General features: G+C 39.9%; 1 long non-coding RNA gene across 1 annotated transcript in view; it reads right to left on the bottom strand.

Moving 5' to 3' along the window:
• Window positions 1-25,181, bottom strand: part of LOC140923714 (uncharacterized) — a 172,377-nt gene that overhangs the window by 44,219 nt on the left and 102,977 nt on the right. The gene's annotated exons all lie outside the window — the stretch shown is intronic.

The raw sequence follows: 25,181 nt of genomic DNA on the forward strand, positions 1-25,181 counted from the left end.
GAGGGCATGCGGAAGCGATTTAGCGCAAAGGAGGGAGGAGGGTCGGCAGAAAGCCTTGTTTCAAACCGAGATATTCGGCAAATGGATTCAGTAACTACAGTACTTTCATTGCCTTGAATGATGAGGATCTCATCGTAAAACTGTTTGAAGATTGTTCCATAAGTAAGCACCACTGTAACTAAAGCTACGCTCAAGGTAGTCAGTTCTTGGTTTCGGGAGTAACAATTTACCTTTGGCGTCACGAAGTTCGTAATTCGAGATTCTCTGAGCAAACAAATTCCAGAAATAAGCTGGGGCAAGATTATTAGTACACTTAATCAAGTAAGCCTTAATTGCTTAGCGTTTCTAATTGATAAGTTGTCTCAACCAAGCAAGTCAAGAAGTTGTCTGGAACTAGTGTGACAGCTTGATATAGTGATAACTCTGACAGCGCGATGTTGTAGTTTTTGGAGTTTATCACTTTTTAGATGTTGCGACAAGCCATTCCAGGCAGCAGTACAGTAATCAAAGTGTGGTTCAATGAGATCTTGGTATATTAAAACTGCAGTGTGCACAGAAACAAATAGTCTGATTCGCTTAAGCGCACCAATGCTTGAGGAGCCTTTTTTGTTTGAGATGTCATGTACGTGGGCGTTCCAAGATAGATCGTCAATATCAAGCCCAAGAGATTTGCTATGAGTTGTTTGGTTTACTTGGACGCTATCTATATCATTGTTTATTATGTCGTCATTTAAAGATAGTAGTTTCTGCCTTGAGCTAATAATCATTAACTCTGTTTTGGCGACTTTGAGACTTAATTTGTTAGCTTTAAGCCAGAGATCGATGTTTCAATTCAGTATTGATTTGTAATTCGAGATCAGGTATGCTAGGTACAGAAAAGCTAACGTTAGTGTTCTCAATGTACATTCTAGGAGAACCAGTATTCAAACAGTTTGGAAGGTCATTTATGTAGATCAAAAAGAGAAGGTGACCTATTATAGATCCTTGAGGTAGGCCACAGTTAAAAGGGCTCTCACAAGATAGGCAGTTACCTACAATGCATAGCTAGGTTTGTTACATAAGATTTGCACCATTTCAAGGCATCTTGGCCAACGCCGTATTTAGTTTTATTTTTTAGAATAATCTCGTGGTTAATACTGTCCAAGGCCTTCTTCAAATCAATGAAGATTACGCCATCAAGAAGACCTATGTCAATATTGACGTACCAGTTATCATTTGTCTCTCATGAAGCTGTAAGAGTATTATGTAGGGAGAGAAAACCAGACTGACAGTTGTTTAAAAAACCATTTTCATTCAGGTAGTGGTAAAGTTGGTTATAGACAATTTTTTCAAAACTTTTGGCTACGGCAGGGACAATATATATTGGCCGGTAGTTGTTTAGGTCTGACTTGGAGCCATTCTTAAAAATAGGTGACACTTAAGCTAGTTTCCAGTCAAAGGGGAAAATAGTAGTCAGAATGAATTGAGTAAAAACGCCTGTTAAAGAGGGCGCAACCACTTCGGCTGCAATTTTTAGTAGTTTGCCAGCATCGATAGCTTTAAGTAATTTGATGACTTTTTGAACATTGATCCGTTGGGAAGAAAATACTCCGTTGACAGGATTTGCATAGGAAAGGGGATCAGTGTCTACAATGGGAATTCCTCGAGCTAGCGATTGGCCAAAATTTGTAAAATGGTTATTAAATGCTTCAGCTATATCACCAGGTGAGGTAAAAATTTCATTTCCTATTTTGATTTGGGACAATCTAGTTGATTTTTTTGTCGATACTGAAGCTCTTTAATTAACCGCCAAGGTTTACGAGATGTCTAAGCATGTTGGTTTTCTTGTGCAGTGCGTTTCTTGGAACTTATTTGGTTTCAACCTTTAGCCTCGCTTTCATGTTAAATTCATTTTCACTGTTAACGACTGTTAAAATACAGCTACAACTGTACATTTATACCACAATTTGAGACCACAAACTATCTAGCCAAAACGAGGGTGCTTTAATCTATCAAAATTTATCGTCAAACCTTTTCTGTCTCCTGGGTTGCACAAAACGTCCCTCGCTCCCGGACTATATTTCTTGTTTTTGTTTTTGTTTTTTAATTTCAGTTTATCTCTTAGGTTTCGCACAGGAATAAAATCTTGTTTACACGTGTCTGACCACTATCTTACCTCGTCAAACTCTTCTACGCATCCAACATGGCGTCTTTCACTTGGTTCGCTGAATACTCGAGAACCTTGTTTATGTCACATATTCTCTCGTACGCTAAATGCAAATTCTCCGCTCCTTCAGCGTTTAGTTTTTCCGCAATTTCTCCAACGTAGTACGTTGCCCTTTTTAATTGCTTCTTGTAATTTTCTTTAGCAAACTCCACCATGCTTCGCAGTCAGAAGTATTTTCTTGAGTCTTCAGACATTCCATGTTTGTGCCCCACAAAGTTCGCTTAACAAGCAGTCCTGGCAGGGTCGCCACTTTTAGTGTGGAAAAAGAAATCCAGTGCACACCAAATAAATGACAAAATCTCAACAAGTTTAATGTCCACAATCCTATCTACGAGTGCAAGTAAGGAGTAGTAGAAAGCCGAAAAACAACAGAGTCAAAAGTGCTCCCGATACTTATTTATTCCTAGCCAATCAAAACGAGGCTACAACAATAAAACACCTTAAATAGCAGTCACGAATGTTTTCAACGTTCTTAACAATACACCTCTAACGCAACGAAGCCCAAGTATACGCTTCAACAGTAGAGACCTTACGATTCAGGTTTTTCGGCATTTGCCGCGATTTGCGTCCAGAAATCACGTAACCAGTGCCTTGTGGTCAAAATTTCGGTTTGAGGTTCACGTTTGTACGGCTAGACCGCGCTTCAGAGGTAAGTGATTTACCACAAGGTGTTTTGCACCCTAAAACATCACAATCCCACGTTTGGGAAAAAATACCAACTTTAAGAGCTCTTGCTTATTGATTATCGAATTCTATAAAAAAGACGGCGGTAATTTTGAAGACAATTTCTCAGCCAAAATAGAAATAAGTGGATGAATGAAAACAAATATGGCAGCCGCGAGCTACCACCCGCGAATAACAAGTCCTAAATATGGGCAGACGAGTAACGTGAAACCATGAACCGCAAACCGCAGTTTGTTGTTTGCAGTAAAATGGCTAAACCTCGATCTTAAGTTCTCTAGTTCATTCTTGCCTCTTCTTCGACACTCTTCCCGTTCCTGGCCTTATCACCTCTCTCTGTTAAACGCATTCCCCTAGTGTACAATTACTACTGATCCAACTAATTGTATGGCACTAACAAAGATACACCAACTAATGAATATAAATTGTCTCAACGATAAAATGAAACCACAACAACTTTTTTTCAGGAGAGCTGGAATCCCAAAGCCAGCAGAAAGAAAAGAAAGCCATAGAGTATCATGAAGGGCAAGTCAAAATTTCAAAAGAAGTAGGAGACAGGACAGGAGAAGGAAAAGCGTACAGTAGTCTTGGCTACGTCTATTACAGTACTAGAGATCTCAAGAAAGCCATTGAGTACCATGAACGACACCTCAAAATTACTAAAGAAGTGGGAGACAGGGCAGGAGAAGCAAGAGCGTACAGAAATCTCGGCTACGCCTATTACAGTATTGGAGATTTCCAGAAAGCCATAGAGTACCATGAACGACACCTCAAAATTACGAAAGAAGTGGGAGACAGGGCAGGAGAAGGAAGAACGTATGGTAGTCTTGGCAATGCCTATCAGAGTCTTGGAGATTTCCAGAAAGCCATTGAGTACCATGAACGAGACCTCAAAATTTCAAAAGAAGTGGGAGACACGGCAGAAGAAGGAAGAGCGTATGAAAGTCTTGGCATCGCCTATCAAAGTCTTAAAGATTTCCAGAAAGCCATAGAGTACCATGAACGACACCTCAAAATTACGAAAGAAGTGGGAGACAGGCCAGGAGAAGGAAGAGCGTGTGGTAGTCTTGGCAACGCCTATCAAAGTCTTAAAGATTTCCAGAAAGCCATTGAGTACCATGAACGACACCTCAAAATTACGAAAGAAGTGGGAGACAGGCCAGGAGAAGGAAGAGCGTGTGGTAGTCTTGGCATCGCCTATCAAAGTCTTAAAGATTTCCAGAAAGCCATTGAGTACCATGAACGACACCTCAAAATTACGAAAGAAGTGGGAGACAGGCCAGGAGAAGGAAGAGCGTGTGGTAGTCTTGGCAACGCCTATGACAGTCTTGGAGATTTCCGGAAAGCCATAGAGTACCATGAACGATACCTTAAAATTACGAAAGAAGTGGGAGACAGGGCAGGAGAAGGAAGAGCGTATGGTAGTCTTGGCAACGCCTATTACAGTATTGGAGATTTCCAGAAAGCCATAGAGTACCATGAACGACACCTCAAAATTACGAAAGAAGTGGGAGACAGGGCAGGAGAAGGAAGAGCGTATGGTAGTCTTGGCAACGCCTATCACCGTCTTGGAGATTTCCAGAAAGCCATAGAGTACCATGAACGATACCTCAAAATTTCAAAAGAAGTGGGAGACAGGGCAGAAGAAGGAAGAGCTGGAGATTTCCTAAAGGAATAGACTACCATGAAAGACACCTTAAAATTTCGAAGAAGTGGGAGACACATACTGGTTGATCAGTCCACATGAAGTGTAACATCCGTGATAAATTAACACATCTATCTTACGTCTATTATATAAGAATTAGGAGAAGGGGCAAGAAAGAGGGAGGGGGTTTGATAATTTTCTTTCCCTGAAAAGTAGAGCTTATTAGAGAGGGGGCATTTAAGGATTTATGATATGCAAGTTTCTTTAAATCTAAAATAAGTCTAATCGTTGGTTGAAGTTACCAGTTTAAATGTAACACTTTGCTCAAACAGATTGAGAGCGTATTCGATTCACCGTATTCCGCGTCCCAAATAAGAATAACTGGAATAAATTCGCTAGAACTCCTGACTTGTTTTGGCTTTCATTGTATTGCAATAGCTACAAAACTGCTTGAAATAAAATATTCTAATCTATATAGACTTTCAATGGTTAAAAAATTACGGTATAGAAGAGGTTTGTAACAAAACTTTTGAGTATGAACTGTATAACGATATCTTTCCCGAATCTGTCCACATTCTTAGGATGCCCGTGTTGTACCGACTAATAAGCTGATTTAGCAACAGAACGGGAAATGCAAGGTATGTGGCCGCCAAGGCCCTGGTGTTGAGTTTAAAGTTCGTCTGATGTAACGGTCATTACGTAAATACGCATGCAAGCGATGCAACAATCATTCGATAATCCAGGTTCGATAGAGGTACACAAGTACTTTACTAAATGGGAAACTTTTCGATTCGCCTGGCCGGCCTGGAATCAATTTATCCAGGAAAGTGAAAGTAGAGTTTGATCTCAGCTTATTGCGGGACAAGTTTTCGTTAAGATACGAGTGGTCTGGTGCATGACTGTATACACGCATTACTGTTTCAATATATCTTTGCCGATGAATGCAAACTCTTATAATTCTCAGGGTAATTATAGTCTCGCTTGCGTAAGCAGCGAGACTCATAATATGCAACGCATTTTTCACCCGGGGGGGGACCTCCCTTATCTAGGCTATATAGGTATGTGTGGCGCCGAAGGGTATGTTTTTCTAGCCGTTCTGGTCTGAATGAGGGTATTAATTTCGACTATTGTGGTCTGAAATAGGGTATGGTTTGTGCCCTCTAGTCTTCAATTGGATATGTTTTTAGAAGAAGCTACTTCTTCATCATTTGGCGATAAGACCATTTCCCTTTTAATGTTTACGCCAACCGTGTACGTGCCGTAACAGCTTGTCACGCGCTCTGGTCACGCGCCGGCTCCAGGGCTTCAGTTCTGAAATAGGGTATCAAATTTTTGATTAGGTCTGAAATAGGTCTTATCTATCTTTGCTAGGGTGCTACAAGACTATTCATGGTCTTAATGGCCGTAACTGTAATGATTATTTTGAATTTAATTGTTATGGTAAAACAAGATCAAACCATTCATTCAATTTAAGACAGCCATTAGCTAGAGTTAATTGATTTTTTGCACTCATTCTTTGTTAGAATTCTTAAACAGTGGAACGCTCTTCCTAAAGAGATAGTGCACGAACAGGATTTCAGCATTTTTCGAAGTAAACTTAGAAAGTATTGTGAAATTTTGTAAATTTTTTTAGCCATTTCTTAGTTATTATTAAATTTTACATTGTAATGTATTTATTTTATATGTTATGTAGGGAGCGTCCTCGATAGGGATAACCTCTGACGTTTCCTTTTATGTATAATCTTACACAATAAATAATTGATTTGATTTGATTTGATTTGAAATGTGGGAACTCTAACGAAAACTATTTTGATTACTTTCCAGTTCGATGTGACGAGCATTAACATAGTTGGGGAGTTTGGCTCGATACTCTACTGAATGGCCCAACCGAGACGGTCATTTTGATTGGGCTAACTTTAGAAGGGAGTACACATTGAAAGCATAGGGCAATGTCCGTCCAATTCTCGGAATTCACGTAACGTCACCAAAATTCAAACAAAGAAACTACCGATTCTTCTAGGTTTCTATTTTCATGAGGTAATACGGCACCTATTGTAAACACCTTTATACAAATAAATTTACAAAGGGTTCTTCACCGTTTTGCGATAGAGGACGCATCGGGAGAAATGGTCATTGTTCTCGGGACATTTACTTACAGTCGGTGGAAGCTTCTAGGTCTGTCATATCGCTTATTGTTATTCTAAAATGTTGAACAGGAAAGAGTCTTCTTCATTGGTTACTATGAACGCGCGGCAGTACTCTTCATCGTGGAGTAGGCAAGGAGTAGGCGGGTGAAACTAACCATAGACCAATCTCTCTATTGTTTTCCCTTTTGTGAGGCCAGATCACACCTTTACGCATTTTAATTACTCCTTACAGATAACTCACTTAAAGATGAGTCGAAAATTTTAGTTTCGTTTCCACGCACTAGAGTTTTGATGGAGCTCTAACTGATCACTCTATGAGTAAGACGGCGGTAGAGAAAAAGTGGAGTCAAAAAAGAAGTCAGTTTGCCTTTAATAAATTACATGTGAACGAAGATAAGGCACAACAAGAGTGATCTGTGCGAAGTTTAGAATCAGCCCTTTCGCATCGGAAGTTAGGGCCTGTTTACATGGAGTGGGGGACCCCGGTCTAGTGGGGTTGGTTTCTTTTGTTTTCACGCTCTGGAGGACACAAAGCAAAAGAAACTTACCCCACTAGACCGGGGTCCCCCACTCCATGTAAACAGGGTCTTAGTCTCCTGAATACACCCGTCGGACGGGCAATAAAGAGATTGAAGTCAAAAAAGAGGGACGTTTAAAATAGACTAACGATAGCAAGAAATATTTATTCAAATGTTGTGCAGCGCTCTATAAAGAGAATTGTAGGCTCTATCTAAATTTTCAGTCGAAAACAGAGTCGAAAATGGTCATATTCGCGCGGATGAAACCGCCAATAACCAATCTGAACCTAGATAAGCTTATAACATAACCGAAACTATGTAGTCAAGCGTGAAACAGATATCTTGAAAACAATTTTTTTGGAGTAGCAAACGCAAGCCGAAAGTGCTCTGATCTCTTTAAATTTTGCGCGCGACTGGCTTCTCAATGTTGTCTGCTGTTCAAAGCGACCCCGTATTGTTTTTTCATGGCAACCATTGTTTCAACTAAGACAATGACTTCACTCCGACTGCCCGTTAACTTTAAACCTCATATTTTCAGAATTAAAAGTCTGCAAATTAATCGGGTCAAATTTTCGCGAAAAGCTATCCACGTGTAGGTATGGCCTTTGTCTTAAATAATCCGCTCTATAATATGAAGATTTCTGATTATTTTTGAAGAAATGCGATGATTTACTTGGACAAAGGTCGTTTTCCATACTGAAAGTACGGTAAAAAGCCTGATTTTCAATGTTAAATGTCTGCACCCAATTCTCATTTATTTTACTTGAAATTTAGCTGGAATGATAGATTAATCCTTTAACTTAAAGAATCCGCCCTATAATGTTAAAGAATTCATCTTTTTAAGTACCGAAATGACGATTTTAGTCACTCTGCTGCGCCAAAATAGTCCGTTTTCTCTATTATAATGCCTCTTCCTTGGCACATTCACGCCTGATTAGCCCACCTCAATGGCTCATTGATATGCGTAAATGTCCGACCATTTCTCCCGATGGTTAGCCTGCGAGCAAGCTCTCCTGCTTGGGCGAGTGAAACGGGTCTCGCGAGAACGCGCGAGCGAGCGGCGAAGCCGCGAGGGGCAGAGGAAAGGAGAGCTTGCAACGATCCCTTTAACAAATTTTCATTTCGCCCAGACGAAGGGAAATACCATTGGCTGAAAAATGACGTTCCGGAAATCAAAGTTGATTGATAACAGGCCAAGCTGGCACCCGCTTCGTCTGTGTGTCAAATTTGGTTCTCAGGGGGATTGGTACCGAGAACGTGTTTCAGCCCTCAATGCAGGCGGGCTCGTTTGATGTAATTCTCGCAAAGAGAATATTGCGTGGCGAGGATAAGTCGGACCGAGTATGTAGTTCTTGTGGAAGGACAATGAAAACCCTTCATCAGTTGTATTCATTTGTGTCAAGCGCCTTGTTTAGTTCTGAAAATTTGAGAGTGAAGGTGAAGAGTGATTAAAGCGCTGTCTTCCAACACCGGTTTCAATTTGCCCTGAGAATGTTCTGTTTTTGACGGATCACAATGTATCGTAAATAAGATGCGGCGGTAACAAGAAAGTCAAGTAAGCAACAGTTTGACAAGGCAACAACTTTGCACGTGCATCACGCTTTTTTGCACATTTCTTTGCCGTCAACTGCACGACTACCCGTGAAAATGCCTAATTTCAAGTTTTGTGAAGGATGTAAACAAGCAATAACAAAATTCATTCTCTTCATGAACTTGGATATGGTTGATAGAAATTCAGCTCCAGAAGAGTTCGCTTGCATGTGACAAAGTAAGCGAGTTGAAATAATCACGATAGAGACTCAAGAAATGTGAATTCACTTTTCCAAGCGATGTTTTCGTGGCTGTCAGCCGTCGTGGTATCTTTGAAAAACTCCCTAATATTTACGCAAGACGTGACCGATTCAAGCGTAAATACCTGTTATAAGCTCAAGCTTGTATTTTTGGAAAAGCGTCTTTAGTTTTCGGGCAGACAGTATTTTGAAATCAGATGGGGATTTTATATCAAACTGAAAGTTTCCTGACTGCGTGTATGTTTTTGGTGTATGAACCAGTCAAGCCGTGATCGAGACATAGCCATCATGTACGAACTCACGAAAAGAACTCAGGAAAAACTGTTCGTCGATTGGGCACAATAATACAAAGCATTTTTTGTGCCCAATCAGGAGCCGACATGCGCTTGAATTTTTGGAAATAGTTCGGTAAGAGTCGGTACCCAGGGGCTCTCTCGCCCATGCTTGAAAACTTTCATCCCGCCTTTTCTCCCGACCCGACTGACTGCCCCTGGGTCTCCGAGGATGGCTCGCAGGCTACCCGATGGTTTGGATTTCCAGCCTTTTGTATGATGCTTTAGTCGCTCCATATTTTTGATTATTGCTCCGTAGTCTGGGGATGTATGGGAATAGGCCTGTGTGACCGACTCCAGAGATTGCAAAATAGGGCTGGGAGGATTATAACATTTAGTGATTATAATAGAAGATCTGCGGATATCCTCCAAGACTTGAGATGGGATACCCTTGAGCAAAGACGCTCTAAACAGCTCACAATAAGTGTTTTTAAATCTCTAAATAACCTTCACCCTGAGAGTTTAAAGAACATGTTTAAACCAACCTTCAGGGTTCATTCCTACAACGTGCGAGGTGCCTCGAACAACATTTTTGTACCAAGACCCTGTACTGAAGCTGCTAAGAGGGTCTTTAGCTATAGGGGAGCAGTCATGTGGAATGGCCTAGAAAATGTGGTTAAAGACGAGATAAATCTCAACTCTTTCAAGTCTGCCCTATCTTTGTCTTGAACCAGGGATTGCCTTGAGGGAGTTGAGATAGAATTTTATTTTAGTTATTTAATGTACCTTTAAGGTTGATTGATTTTTGTGTAATTAATTATAGGATAGATTTTCTTAATATATAGATATATTTTAGCATTAATGTACTTTCTCTGAAAATTTTGTTATGTAAACGGCTCACTGGAAGAGCATTTTTAATGAAGTGATACCGCTAATAAAGCTTTATTTGATTTTGATTGATTTTGACGCAGCGTTTAGATGACGGCCAGGAAAGCTCTTACGGGGGTAAAATATATCACCGATTTTGGAAGATTTTGCTATCAAAACATTCCTTGTCTCAGAATAAATATTGCTTTAATTGTTATGAGTGTTCCTTGAGAAACACCAAATAATATTTTTCCTTCGCAAGAAATGCTAGTTTCAACCTGAGTGGTCTAGGTCCTATCCTGTGAAATACGACGCGAACCAATGATTGATAATTCTACGTATACGGTAGTGACTCAGTTTGCATAGTAGTATGGTAAACTGTGTCGAAGGCCGCCTTTTTTAGATCAACAAGACGCTGTGGGCGCGTATATATGGGCGTCGATGTACCAGGCGTGTGTGGAGTTATTCATGTGTATTAGGGATGTGTCAGTAGTCCAGTAGCGTTGTATATTTTACGGGTTGGTAATTGAGATGCGTGAGGGAGGCGTGGAGTTATACTGGACGTGAATTGGTAAGATAATGGCTGTAGTTTGTTAATCAGTGAAACTTGTTTCTCATAGAATTTAAAATTAACACTCCAGGATTTTAATGCTAAAGGTGAAAGCACGCGCACGACACGCTTTCACTTTAAAACAAAATAATTTATTTTAACAGGCTTTGGCACGCTTACAATCTTACCTCATTAGCAATTTCTTTTGTTTCAGAGGACACGCTTGAGACAATTAAGCGTGAGCATTGCAGGTCGAACAAAAGAGCGTGTTAAAGTTTCAAACAAAAGCGCCGTGCGAAAAAGCACAACACGCTTTCAGTGAGCGCAAAAGCACGCAAGGCGTGTTATCTATAAGCTAAATAAATTCCCTCTACAAAAAGAAACCGCGATCGCAGTGATATTAATAAACAGTGATCGGTGGGACCTACTGGATTTATGGGTAGAACTTTATTAGCATTGGAAAATCAAAGTTCTCTCCAGAAATGTTTACTGACGAAGCTGAGCAAAGGTTATCTTAACTTTCCTTAATTTAAAACACATTTGCAATGTTCTCAGAAACAGTGATCTTTCGGATTTTAGTCACTTTCTCGCCCATCGCAGCAAGTGCCAGGATCGCTAAATTGTATTTATTTTTCAGCGATTGCAAGGATCGTAGAGATCAAATGAAAACCAGCCTGCTTTTCTAGATGTACCAAAATTCCAATACGGTTTCAATGTTGCTTAATTGATCCGGCCGGCAATAACACAGACTGAAACGAAACCGGTATTTAAACAATGTATGCAAATTTGTTCTTCTTGAAATATTACATCGCGTATGCTTCAGTCTTATTGTCCAAATCCCGTAATCATCCTGTTGTCTTTCTTGTGCACGTGGTTTCCGTTGGTTTTACAACCATCTAAATAAACATTCGCGCTATGAAGTAACGGCGACAGATTTAGCGTCATCAAAAGTATTACGGCCTGCAATTATTTAAGTGTCTTAAGTAATCTACTACACGGCCGTTTTAGTGTCGTTAGGCAACGCTCCTTCCACTGAAAACGGCTGTGTAGCGGACTATTATTTAAGCGGCGCGAAAATAAATTTTTACTATGTCGCGCTAGTTTTAGGAAATCATCTATAAATTTTAGCCTTCCTCAAGCTATAGAAAATTCTAGGCAGTTTTTGTTTCTCCGATTTACCCTCGTTCATCTCAGCATGGCTTAAAGAAATATATAAAACTAATTTATTCACCTTCATTTCTCTGTGCATTACTGCTAATATATATTCCGGTGGCATAACTATACTTTTCAGGCGACATAACTTCAGTGGCTCGCATGCAATAGCAGGCCTCTTTGCGATTCCGGTCTACAGCCGACAGCCAGAGGAATTGGTTTACGCTGATCTCGCGTTAATTCCAGGCTAGACGACCATTAAGTGGTGATTTTCAAATGGCTACGGTTACTATCAAATTCCAAAACACTCCCAATTGGTATATTTGATTCACTTCGACCAGTTATCAATGCTGATTAAATCCGCTGAAAACCCAAGCCATTTTTATCATCTTAGCAGTTTTAGTAATCAAGCGTGTTCAGCGTGTCTTACCCAAATTGCACGCTAAGCGTGCTATAATTCGCACACTTACCGTGACATATGGCACAAAAAAACAAAAGGTCTAGCATGTTCAATTTACCAAAACAAAGGCAAGTGTGTCCGTCTTTGTTTTTTCAATTTAATATGCGCACATCCGTGATCTACGGCACGCTAAGTATGTCGTGCAAGCGTGTCGTGAGGGTGCTTTCACTTTTAGCATCAAATTCCTGTGGAGGGTCACATTAATAATGAAATAAAAGTGATTTTAGTTGTTGCAGTGAGTTTAGTTATAAAGGGATAGTGTACTTACAGAATGTTAAAACGAAGTGGTGGTTATTTTAAACGTTGTTAGGGTTTCTTTTTAGGATCCTTTTTTTGCTTATTTTTGATAATAATGGTATGGAGAGAATATGATAAGACCAAATTTTCTTTTGATATAGAGAAGAGGTATGGAGATGTTGGAGGGGTGGGGGTGGGGGGGGGGGGGTGAAATTTTGGTGAAATAGGTGAGGTCAAGGGGAGGACGTAAAATCGGATTTGTTTCACCCCAAAGAGGGAACAGTGGGTTAAAGTATGTCCTCTTTTACAACTCATCAAACTCGAGACCGCATTTTCAGTGAAATATTGAGCATCAATTGTATCCAAATCTTCTGACTTAAAAAATTAGCATAATGCATACGAGACGCGGTTTGAACTTTAAGATATCAGTTTTATGTGGACTCCTTTGTATTTTGTGTTTAATCTGTTTTAACACTTAACAGTTGATCCTTGCACTGTCAACGGTTACAATTTTAACATTGATGCAAAGAATTAGAACCATGCTGTCCGCAATGTATTTGATAGAGTAAACTGGTCCGCCTTCGCATAATAGACCTGATAATTGATTTTGAAGTCGGCCCTGAGACGGTAGCCTGCGTTGCAGCCGGCCCACGCACTCGACTAAACCATTTGTATAGTCCGCCTGCGAATTAGTGCACAAAAGGTCGTTCTAATATCCTGCAGAGTCGCAAGGACATATGTGAGCGTTTCGGATAGGCGGATTTCTTACGTGTTTCTTATGAGCCTTACGATTGGCCTAATTCTTACGTGTGCGTGACGGTTGGGCGCAGTGACATGTCAAAATTCACAGAAGGGAGTCGGCAAGGATCGTTTTCCGTAAACAATGAAAGAGCAGTTCGAACTTTAAAGCCGTCTTCTAAACAAAAAAAATGCTTTGAGAGAATTCCTTCAAGGCCATAATTTGCTTGTAAATTTGCCGACTGGTTTCCCAGCGTCTTCCAAACGCTGTAGATGCACTGCCGCGTATTCTGCAATCTAGCCGACAGTTCTACTGAAGTCAAAACAAATTAGGAAATCATGATATTCACGGCGAAAAAAAAGTACACACATGTAGCTTTTCAGGTCCAGGCATTTCGGAGAAAACCAAAAAAACTAAGGTTATTTAGCCGCAATAAAAAAGTTTAAGGCTTGAGCAGAGGTAAAAGAAAAATGTTTTAATGGTAAGCTGCATCTGTGGTCAAATCAGCTTCATAACCTCTAAATGTGAGACTCACAGCGGGAAAAAAAATTGTAAGTCAAAGTGTAGAATACTCCACGCACTGCATAAACTACGCAAAAAGAGAGCAAGAAAAACCTCTGTTGCTCAAACTGACTACTCTAAGGTCACGTTTCACACTACCACGAGCTCAGTCTCTCTTGTCACGAGCTATGAGTCATGTTTGGCCTGTCAACACTTAATTCAAATCGGACTAATCACAAACTGTGTAAGAAATTAGCCAATCAAAAACGCCAACATATGTCCTTGCGACTCTGCGGGATTCGAACACGATATTGTGCACTAATTCGCAGACGCTCTATACAGAAGGTTTAGAGCGTCTGCGACGCAGGCAATGAGACGGCCTCTCTTATGAAAACTGAGCTGAACTACAATCGAAAGTCTCAATCGCACATGACTCTAAGGGAGCCATGCCCTTGATTCATCGTCTGAGGCCACAAATTAACTGACCACATGCTTGCACAAACGTTAGACAGAACGAAATGAATTAGAAATTCAATCTCGATTATTGACGTTAAAAATAATTCTGGCAATACAAGAATTCATTTTCTGGACTACTCAGCGTGTACGAATGTTTTCACTCAATCTTCTCGTGCGTGAATATTTTTTGGTAGTTTGTTCCCTCTCCCCCCACCACCATCACCATAACTTTTCTAATAACCCCACATTGGCTTTTGGTGATCATCCTTTTTTATTTAGGTATTAAATCCCTGACTAAATCCCTGAGATTAATGGCCTTTGTTTTTCTCTAGTCACTTTGACAAAATACACCTGGATGGAGGGCGGGAATAAGAATGATTTCTCCACATCATGCCCTTTAATTAAAATCTACTTTTATCAACTGACTACATAAACTAAACGTTTTTAGTCAATCATAATATATCCATTTGTGTCACATTTCTGCCTTGTCATTCTGAAGGAGAGGCGGCATGTGCAGGATATTTTTGATCAAGAGGATTTCAAAACCGTACCAACACTATTGAAACCGTTTTACAGTTTAAGCCTGAAATGCAGCCATTTTTGGGCAGCAAAAGAGCCAAGGATCTGCTCAGGTTATCCCTTTCGGCCTTTTGCCAACCTTATTACTCACTGTTTTTACTATCCCCAGTCTTCCTGTTTTAAAATCTAGGAAGACTGCACATGCAAAAAAACAACAAAAACAACAAAAAAAACAACAACAAAAAACACTGATTCTCCTCTCCCCTAACTAAAAGGGTTAGAATACCTTATTGCTGAATTTGTGATATGAATGTTGTAATGAATAATATTAAATTTGTATCACGCCTAAAAATGCTGGCAATGAGGGCGGGTGGATCCCCCATCAACAGATGAAAAGGCAAATTTTCAGCGATTGACACGGCTTCTGATGCGCGCACTTTTAAAGGAGAAGTTTGACAGTATCCATTCCCCACCCAACCTTCCAGCTGTGCTTAGCAACCCTGTAATAAGGACGCAACGAAAAGAGTCCTAACCCACCCCGAATGGAAAAGCCTTTACAACCCAAGTGGGACAGGGACGTATGGAAAATCGACCGATTTTGATATCACCTTTTTTTGTAAATTGCTTCGAGAAATATGCAGCCTCACTGCTCCTGCTACTGGATGGGACAACTTACCTAAGAGCACTGATCACAGTCTTCAGGCAGATATGGTAAGAATTAAATTTTACCGTAACAACATTTATCATCACAACCACAACATGGAGGTAACAAATGTTGATTTTGAGAAGTTTTGGATGGAAATCAGGGAGGCCCTACTGAGAATTGCTGCAAATAAGAAGTGCAAAGAGAGATGAGTGGAAGAGGTCCATCGAAAACCTTTCGTGTGATCCACTAACACCAGATGCAAAAGAATGTCTTGTTGAACTTCGATTGTGGTATTTAATGGATATGAGCTCTACAAGATAAATGAGAAGATGGAACAGATGCAAATTAAACAAGATCAAAAGGACACAAAACTTGAACAACAGTTTATGGACCTTTTGATCACCATTGAAGATCTTAAAGCTAATAGGTCACCTAGTTCGGAGAGGCCATCTTAATAGGGTAGTTCAAGCTACGCTTTTAACGACAGAGGTTCTCGAAAAGCTTAACCTCAAGGAGGTAAAACTGAGAGCCATTATTTCAGCGGAAGACTACTTATCATACAAATATTTTTTGAAGTACACTCAGGTGATGGTAAGATATTGGATAATGATTAGTAGTAAGAATGTGGCCTCAGAGAAAACACTTGTAACCTCGAAACTTGTTAAAACGACAGTTTTGGCTCACACACCTGAACCGCTCATAACCGTCCTTGTGGATCCTTTTCTTTTGCGCCACTTGTGACGTCATCAATTTTAACGATCATAGAGAACTTTGACATCTAGGAGCGAAGAGATCGTTCTAACTATACCCGAATGGGCACGATTCAGTCAAGCAATGTAGCAAAAAAAACGCAAAAAAAAAAGGAACATTGACCTAAAAATTCCAATGAAGATCTTTCTCTCATGTCTATCACTCTAAGAAACTTGTTACAAATAGAGTAGTAAAGTCAACAACATTTCCCGAAATCTGAAATGATTTTACAGTCGTTTATATCGTGGGGAGACTTAACGGGGCTGTATCCTCGAATGTTTCTAAAGTGCCGCTTGATATTTGCTGACTGCGCATAACGAGAGTTGAAAAGAAAACAAAACCGGGGCAGGGTCTCTTATAATTCGTCCTTTACAACAGGCTATCAAAGTGATTACATTATTATTCAGTTAAGTCATTTTCTCGACCAAGGAGGGACGACCAAAATAAGGAGGATTTTGCTGTAAAATTTTCAACTTTGCAGGGCTACATCTTCGCTTGGTTTTTGGCACATCACTTTCAAACTTGGCAAGTCATCTAATTTTAAGGTCCTTTTTCCTGTAGTGCTGATGGTTATTCACTAACTGGTCTGCAAAGTCTTCCGTAACACCGTGGAGGTTTGTATTGGATTTAGTCTCTTACAAAAGACCAGCAAAGCGAATGACCAAGTGATATGTCGAGATATGTTATCTATTACGTTTGAAAGGGAAGTCACAAATTGTGTCCTTGCATCTTCGTTAGGTAAAGAGGAGGAGACCATGCCGATTCCCCAAGTTCAAGGAAGTGCAGCGACGCTGCCTTGTTAAGGTGAGATAAGACGTTTTCCTTTTAATTTTTAAATATCTAGGTCAACAGAAGGAGACATAGCTCTTAAATGACTGATATGAATATCTATCACTTTCGACCCTATCAAAGGGAAGAGAAAGGGGATGTATGAGGAATTTTTATCCCTTCCTCTTTGTCGATCTTTGGACAGGAAAAAAATCCACTTTTATTTGGCAGTATTGTTCAAGATCTCAAAATTTTACGGCCGTTTTTGTGGTTGGGGGCCGTTGCGGGCCTACATCTTCGCTTGTTTCTGACTTGCAGAAAAAAGCAGAGAAGAGTCTATCGTAATTCGCCCTTTAGAAAAGGCAAGCAAAGCGATTACATGTAATGATGTAATGACTCAGTTGTGTAATTTTTTGACGGAGTTGAACGAACGAAGGAGGATTCTATACTACGTACGTACTGGGCGTGCACAGGCAACCAGTAATTCTTCTTATTTAGATTACTCAACAAAAAAATAAGGCAACTTCAACATAAAGTCCGATACAAAATTCGGAAATAAGTTACATAACCAGGAATACAAAATATACGTGGCGAGGAAAGAAAATCCTAGTGTCTGAAATAACCGCAAAGTTTTCCAGTTAGGCAATGGTCAATAAGAGTTACCTGTAAAGTGACTTCTAGCAACTTTCGTATTTCAAGCCGTCATTTTGTCACTCTCGCCTTTTTATGAACAGCAATACCCAATTTCTAGATAATCTCAAACAATGAACCAGTCTAGAACTGGCGAAAAACTTGATTCACATTTAAAAGGGTTCAAGCACGTTATGCGTTCCTATGTTGTTGTTACAGCCAAGGTTAAGGAGGAGGAACCTATCACCCTGACAAAACCAGTTTTACACTTCTACCAACTCACTAAACTATCACAAGCTCTCGGGTCAAATTGGAGAAAGCTCGGTTCATTGCTTAGAATTCCTGAGCAAAAATTGGAAAATATTAATTACTACGACGAATAAACTTGAACACAATAAAGGAAAGGAGATGCTTTATGAGTGGAAGAGAACCATTCAAGCTTCGGCAGTGAAAGACTTCCAAGAAGCACTGAAGAAGATAGAACTGGTTCATCTGTTGGAAGTTGAGGAAGGTACAATGTTATATGATACTGAACTAAAAGAATAATCAAACATTGAGACGCATTACCATGCCTTTTTCGGGGATATGTGATAAGAGAATATCAGACAAGACACGAAGAGATTTTTCCAAAAGACGACTGTTTTTGATGCATAATCCAAATAAGCTAACAACCAGCAGGTAACGAAACACATGGAACTGATGGCAAGTCTTATTATTGAGACAATCATTTCTCTTTTCAGTAGCACTAAATTCCCCTCGCTGGATAGGTTAACCAAACTTTAAGGTATCGTGCTACACAGTCACTGGGACAATCAGTGATGTAATTTAAGACCAGTGTTTCTGAAAATGATTTTGTAGTTAGTTTTCATGTGGTAAAGTTCTTATCGTCTTTTAGTATTGATCGTAGTTGGGTGGAGAACCTGTCATATGGAATGAGATTCTTAGCAATTATGAAGTTCTCTGGTCTTGTTATTTCATATTGCACTATTGCATGTTGCATTTCATATTGAATATTCCAATTTTGATACCTTCTTTAATTCAGTGCTTAATATTCATATAACTACAATACACGAAGTGCAGCAAATCAATCTTGTTACCTGCCTTAAGCTAGAAAAAACTATGAAATATTCAATATTCGCTTTCAAGGAACAAAGGTATGGAACTCCTTTAGAAAAGATATAAAGTCAACCCCTTTTAGTAAATTAAAAAATAAATAAATAAAAAAGAACTGCCGTGCCAATATTAATGTCACTTTGGTTTCTGATTTCCCTAGAGTAACGAGTTTCTTCCCAGCTTTTTCTATGATTCATTTGAATGCTGCTTTAGGTTGATTTTTCGTTTATTGTGTTCAGGATTTCATTCCTAGTATATTTGTTTTTCTCCCCCTGGCTTGAAAAATTTGTTTGATTTATTTCTTTTATTAGTTCTAAAGATATGAGTACATGTTTGTGTTGTATTTGGGTGTGTGTGTGTGTCATTCCGACCCTAATATAATTGTAATTTACTCTATGTAATTTGGCTTCCTAGACTTGTTAACTGTAGTTATTTTAGGAAGCCAACACCCTTTTTAACTTTAATTTTATTTCATGTAAATTTAATTTTTCTTAAGTATAAGGGGTCAATAAAAGTTGGCGTTGTTGTTGCTCCCGGGCAGTTACTCCCATAAATTTGGGATAGGTGTCTGCCGCCCAGGGTCTTAAGCCCAGAACCTATTCAAGGATGAGATAAAGGAAAAATGACACCCGAGAAAGACTCCCCATTTAAGGGCAAAGCAAAGGATGCAAATTTAATTAAATCTCTTTCATTATACAAACAGATGATTTGTTTCTCGCGCAGGTGGGTATTTACGCATCAGAATGTTGCTGATGCAATTTGGCTTCTGGGAACACAATGCCAAGGAGGGAAAAAATTATACCCTATTTAAGGATCGAGACCATCAAAAATTATACCTTATCGGGCGGCACAAACCTCAACTTAGGGAGTTTATTGCTCACAACCACGCTAAAAAAGAAAGCACTTTTTAAAGCAAAAGGTTCCTCATAGCTTTACAATGACTTAATTTTTCTTTTGCCCTTTCTGGGCAAATAGAAACTAACAGTTTTAAGGGACCGGTCATTATTTATCACCTGGGGGGGGGAGTCGGAGGATTTTGGGGGGGATCACTTGATTTTTTGGAGAACAGAGGGGGGATCAGTCGTAACTGAGAGCCCAAAAGGGGGGATCACTGAAAATTTTGGAAGGATTCAGAGGGGGGACCACTCAAATCTGCTTGAACAATGCCAGTTTGAAAGCATACAACATAAATGTGCTCATTCTGCTGGGAGATGATAGCATTTGCAATCTCAATTTGTTCTAACACAACTTTATTTAAAAAACGAAAGTCTGTCACACTGGCGAATGTGTGCATTTCAATTTATATCGAGAAAGCTTTGTTTTAACGCTTTTATATTTTTCCTTTTATAACGTGCTCATGACTTAGCTAATATTCATCTTTAAAACATGACAGGTGAATTCTAAATTGTGAACTATATAAACTTCTGATAACTGAAACATTGTTAAAAGCGTGTTTGTTTAAACATAAACCATTTATCGCCGCTCCAGGAATGGGCGTCCTGTGTCAGCTCTATACTAAATTCGATTCAACTGCTTCATCTCCCTCATCTTGAGCCTCATCATCCCATTCAACAACTTCATTTGCCTCTTGAGCCTCGTCATCCGATTCAACAGCAACATTTATTCCCGTTCGGCAGGTTCACCCTGGACTTTGTGCCCTTAAAATGGCCGCTACTTGCTCTAGATTTTTTGCTAGGGTCTTGCTAAAAATACCCTTTTCTAGTAGCCATAGCAAAGGGTCTAGATGCAAACGCCTTGTTAGTTTCTTAGCAAAGTCAGCATTGATGCTATCTACAGGAGTAACTCTATCATTCATTGAGACGGCGAATTTCCATCTCAGTTAATCCAATGTCCTTCTCAACTTCTTTTGTCGGGATGCCTGCAATAAGCAAAGCGATGCAAGCTCCACACTCTGTTCCTGGTGTACCAACAACAGATGGGTGGGACCTGTAACAGAAAGAATCCCTCAGCCTGTGCCAGACAAGCAAAATCCCGGGCACTTTATGGATGTGTACGAAACGCCGATAACAGGTCGTGCTCCAGACGATTATCAACCGAGGAAATGTCTGAAGGACTTGTACGAACAAAACGCCATCTCTGCGGGCAATCCAAATACCATCGCTGCTTTCTGTGCAACCTATAGTGTCGAGGAAAAACATGTCATTGAATACCTAGGCCATCTAAATGATATCAACATCAGGAAGGATATTAGAACAAGAGAGGCTAAGGAGAAAAAAAGGTTAGAAGAGGAACTAACATACAAGGACTACCAGTGGGGCATACTTATTGAGAATGGCAAAGTTGAAAAGCTGAAGGTGATACAGCTCGACCTGTACCTTAAGGAACATGGCCTGACCACTGTTGGTATAAAGCTGGACAAGATAAAGGCAATTCGCTACCATTACTATCGACAGAGAAGTCCAGGCAACGGGAATGAGTTGTCCAGCAGTGAGGAAGAGAGTGAAGAATCAGATACGGAGTTAGATGATGACGAGGATAGCGAAGATGACCTTGTCATTGCTGATCTCGATGAACAGTCAACTGTTCGTATGCCAGTTTTAACTTTTGTACCAGATGACCAAATAGCTGAAGTTACTGTACAAGCAAACACTGGATGAAAAAAAAAAAGGAAAACAAAAAGAAAACAAACAAAAAAACGAACAAAAAAAAATATAAAAATGTGAGCAAAGCTACAAAGGCTGATCTATTACACTACAGATGAAAATAAAAAAGGAGACAGGAACAGTGGCCGATCCTAGCCCTTCCAGATGGCCGAATTGTCGCTAAATATGACCTGCTGATAGGGACTTGGCGGACTGCTATTTGGCACTCTAAAAAAGTAACTTTGCAGTTTCAAGCACTGATTGCAGTTTCAAGCACTTTGCAGTTTTAAGCAAGATTGTTTGTATGTCAACTGAATTCAGATGTCTGGATCCAGACTAGAAAAAGACACGGATCAAGAGACACTTTAAAAAAAGACTGCGCGATAACGGCTTTATTATGCTGTAAGTACATCATAGTTAGAAATACTACCTGTATATGAACGTTTAAAACACTAAATATACACGTCGAAAGGTGAATATGGGTACAAAGACATGGGGGGGGGGGGGATCACGAAAGTTATATATAGTTATGAGGGGGGATCACTTCAATAAAATAACATTTAAAGGGGGGATCGGCTAAATTTCATCGTGTTTAGCCCAAAATCCTCCGACCCCCCCAGGCGATAAAGAGTAGTTGTAGTTTAAGCCTCTTGTCACTACATCATCTGATGTGAAATGGATAAGATAGCAAATCATGGAAAAGGCTGTTTCTAAAAAAAGAATAAATAACCTGATGATACAGTAATTTGTGGAACTTTATGATATCAGCAATGGGTATTTAAGGATCGAGGCCATCAAAAAATCATACTTTATCGGGCGGCTCAAACCTCAACTTAGGGAGTTTATTGCTCACAACCACGCTAAAAAAGAAAGCACTTTTTAAAGCAAAAGGTTCCTCGTAGCTTTACAATGACTTAATCTTTCTTTTGCCTTTTATATAGGCAGATAGAAACTAACAGTTTAAATGAGCGGTTGTAGTTTAAGCCTCTTGTCACTACATGATCTGATGTGAAATAGGTAAGATAGCAAATCATGGAAAAGGCTGTTTCTTAAAAAAGAATAAATAACCCGAGATTCGCTTTAACCTTAAGAGAGAAAGTATTCAATAATTGCAACGGGTCAGATTTTACAAAACGCTGGGAGTCATATTTGGCGAGATTTTCAAGCTCGTTTCTCACCCAGCAACGTTGCGGTGTAGGGCTCAAATGTCCCACCGAGTTCACTGCATCGGATAAAAAAATACGCATAACTGCCTTTAATCTTTCCTTACTGATTAGATAGAAACATGTAGTTAACGTAGCCTTTCCTCGTCCATGATATTCCCGTGTGGGGCACTGAACCCCAGTTACATTGATAGACAGTGCGAGTGAAGAATAATTAGAGAATTTTAGTTTCTTAGTCTGGTCTTAAAGGAAATACGTAGTCTTTATGATATATTACTTCACTTTTAACTTTGTTATAAGTATCATTTTCATTGCAATAAGCAGTATACTTTTGAGGGCCTCTTCACATGAGCCCGGTTACTGGGACGAATTTCGCCTTGGCTTCATATGAGAAATTTCAGTCCGGCTGCCGAGATAAGTAACGGCCAAAGATCCTGGGGACGAGTTTTGGCGTTAATATCGAGGAACAAAGTAAGCATAGCGAAACACCAAAATTATAACTTTCGCGCCTATCATAGATTCGGCAACTCCTAGAGCTGTATCACTGCAGTTAAATGGGATATGATGTGGAAAATACAGCAGGCAATGCAAGACGACGCCATCCGAACCGGGAACAGAGCCAGCCCGCCCTCTCATATGAACACATCGAGATTTTTACAAAGGATTTAGAGGTAAGGCGGAAACCGGGCAAGCTCTGCCATCCAGGCTCAAAGGAGGAGGCCCTATAACCAATGTTTGTTTAGCTAGTCTTCTTCCACTACAAGTCACGACTTGTCCGGTTCTCTTGTATCGAGGACCCTAAAACGTAATTACTGAGTCTACTATTGACTTTTAATATATAATTACTTGTATCAGTTAGTTAAGTGTTCTTTAGAGCATATCATCAATTACCGTAAGAATTAGAAATGAAAAGACTGAGGTTGCCTAAGAAGTTGACTATTTCTTAGTATTTTAAATACAATTCAACTTAGTCGATAAAACCAACTTTTTTAAAAAAGTATTCTATAAGTTAGTAATTTGTCGGGCAGATCCGAGAAAAGGTGTATGAAATAAGAGCACTTGGGTGCTAGTACCGGGCAAGGCGCCCAAGAACACTTGATTCTAATACAAACACACCCTTTTTTAAGTACCCTGGAGACACTTTGGACAAGGTGCCAGTGCCCAATTACAAGGTCGAGACAATGTACTCGAGCACTTAAGTGAGCACAAGGCTCCAGCGTGCTCACGTCTTTTGTCTGCAGTTCCAAGGCAACCCACTGCTTTACGTAACCATTAGACTTACTCGCGCGTCGCACACGTTTTCGCGACTTCGTCTGCCGGTCTGCCGAGCGGGAGGTCGTGGGTTCAAACCCCGGCTGGACCAACACTCAGGGTCTTAAAATAACTGAGGAGAATTTGCTGCCTTTGTTGTAACATCTACAAATGGTTAGACATTATAGTCTTCTTGGAAATGGACAAAACTCCGTAGGCGCCGCCGTCTTACAACTGTTCTGATTCTTGTGGGGCGTAAAAGGACCCACACTGCTGTTCGTAAAGAGTAGGGGGCGTCGACCCCAGTCAGGTGTGGTACAACCTTTCATGGGCTGGGTGGGTAATGACGGGGTTGATACGGGAGCCTATTAATTGCAGGGACGTACGTCCTGTTTCATCCCCTGTGACCGTGTTGAGTCACCGTAGCGAATTCAATAATAGTCGACTTGCGGGCAAGTCTACGTGCCCGTAGAATGCAGTGCAATTTAAAACTGTTTTTGTCATTACTGAAGTACGTTCTATTTGGGCGTGTGTTTTGTTGCTTTGATATCACTCCTAACATTTAAACGAACTTTAAAAACAGCAAGCGCAACACAATAGCTGGTTCTGTTATAAGCGGGTTAGAGTAAGGGAAAGAAGGGAACATGGCAGGAAAAAGAACAAAGAAAAACAACAACAGTTGATTCAACTGTTATCTGCAGTTTCACTGCTGATTATGTCGATGACATTATCAAGTGTCTCATTTTTGAAAAGAACTATTAAGCAGCCAGAAGATACCAGTTATTTCTTGATCTACTGTTCATAAGTTACCAACTGATAGATTTCTGTGGTGTAGTTTGATAAATTCTTGTTTTATTAAGAAATTTCCAACAACTTATTTAATGCAAATACCTCATAGGTTCAAGGATAAAGGACTGATATAAAAGAGATGAAGACTCAATTGTCACATTTTTGGGAACAACAATAACATTATTTTCAACAAAATAATGTAGTTAACCCTGTCGAATAATCATTAACCTATTAGTCATGTTTTAAGTTCAAATAACTGAAGTACAAAATAGAACCTTCAGATACCAGCCTGCATGACCTTGACAAAAGTGCCACCTGCTGCACAGGCTAACAGATGTACAGAATCAGCCCATCCTTTTAACATACAATGTAAAAAGAGTGTGTCAGGGTTGTTTAACTTGTCATAGGTACGTCAGTGTTGTTAAACTTGTAGGTATACGATAGATGTATTTTAAACCCTGTACATAATTCTTCTAGTTATCTAGAAAAGAGCTTTTTGTCATATTTGACTAAAGAACAAAGATATCATTGCGTTTCCTGCACTTGGCTTATCACTAACACACACCCACTGGCCTTCGAGTGACTCCTTCCATAAGCTCACCTGTATAAAAATACGTTTGCATTACTATCGGTGGTGGATCCAGCGGAGACCCCCCCCCCCCCCCCCCCCCCGCCTTATTTCTAGACAAAACTGAGGACCGAAGGGCCGAAAACAATTTTTTTGGAGA

The sequence above is a fragment of the Porites lutea genome, chromosome 13 (assembly GCF_958299795.1).
Source record: "Porites lutea chromosome 13, jaPorLute2.1, whole genome shotgun sequence".
Classification (NCBI taxonomy): Eukaryota; Metazoa; Cnidaria; class Anthozoa; order Scleractinia; family Poritidae; genus Porites; species Porites lutea.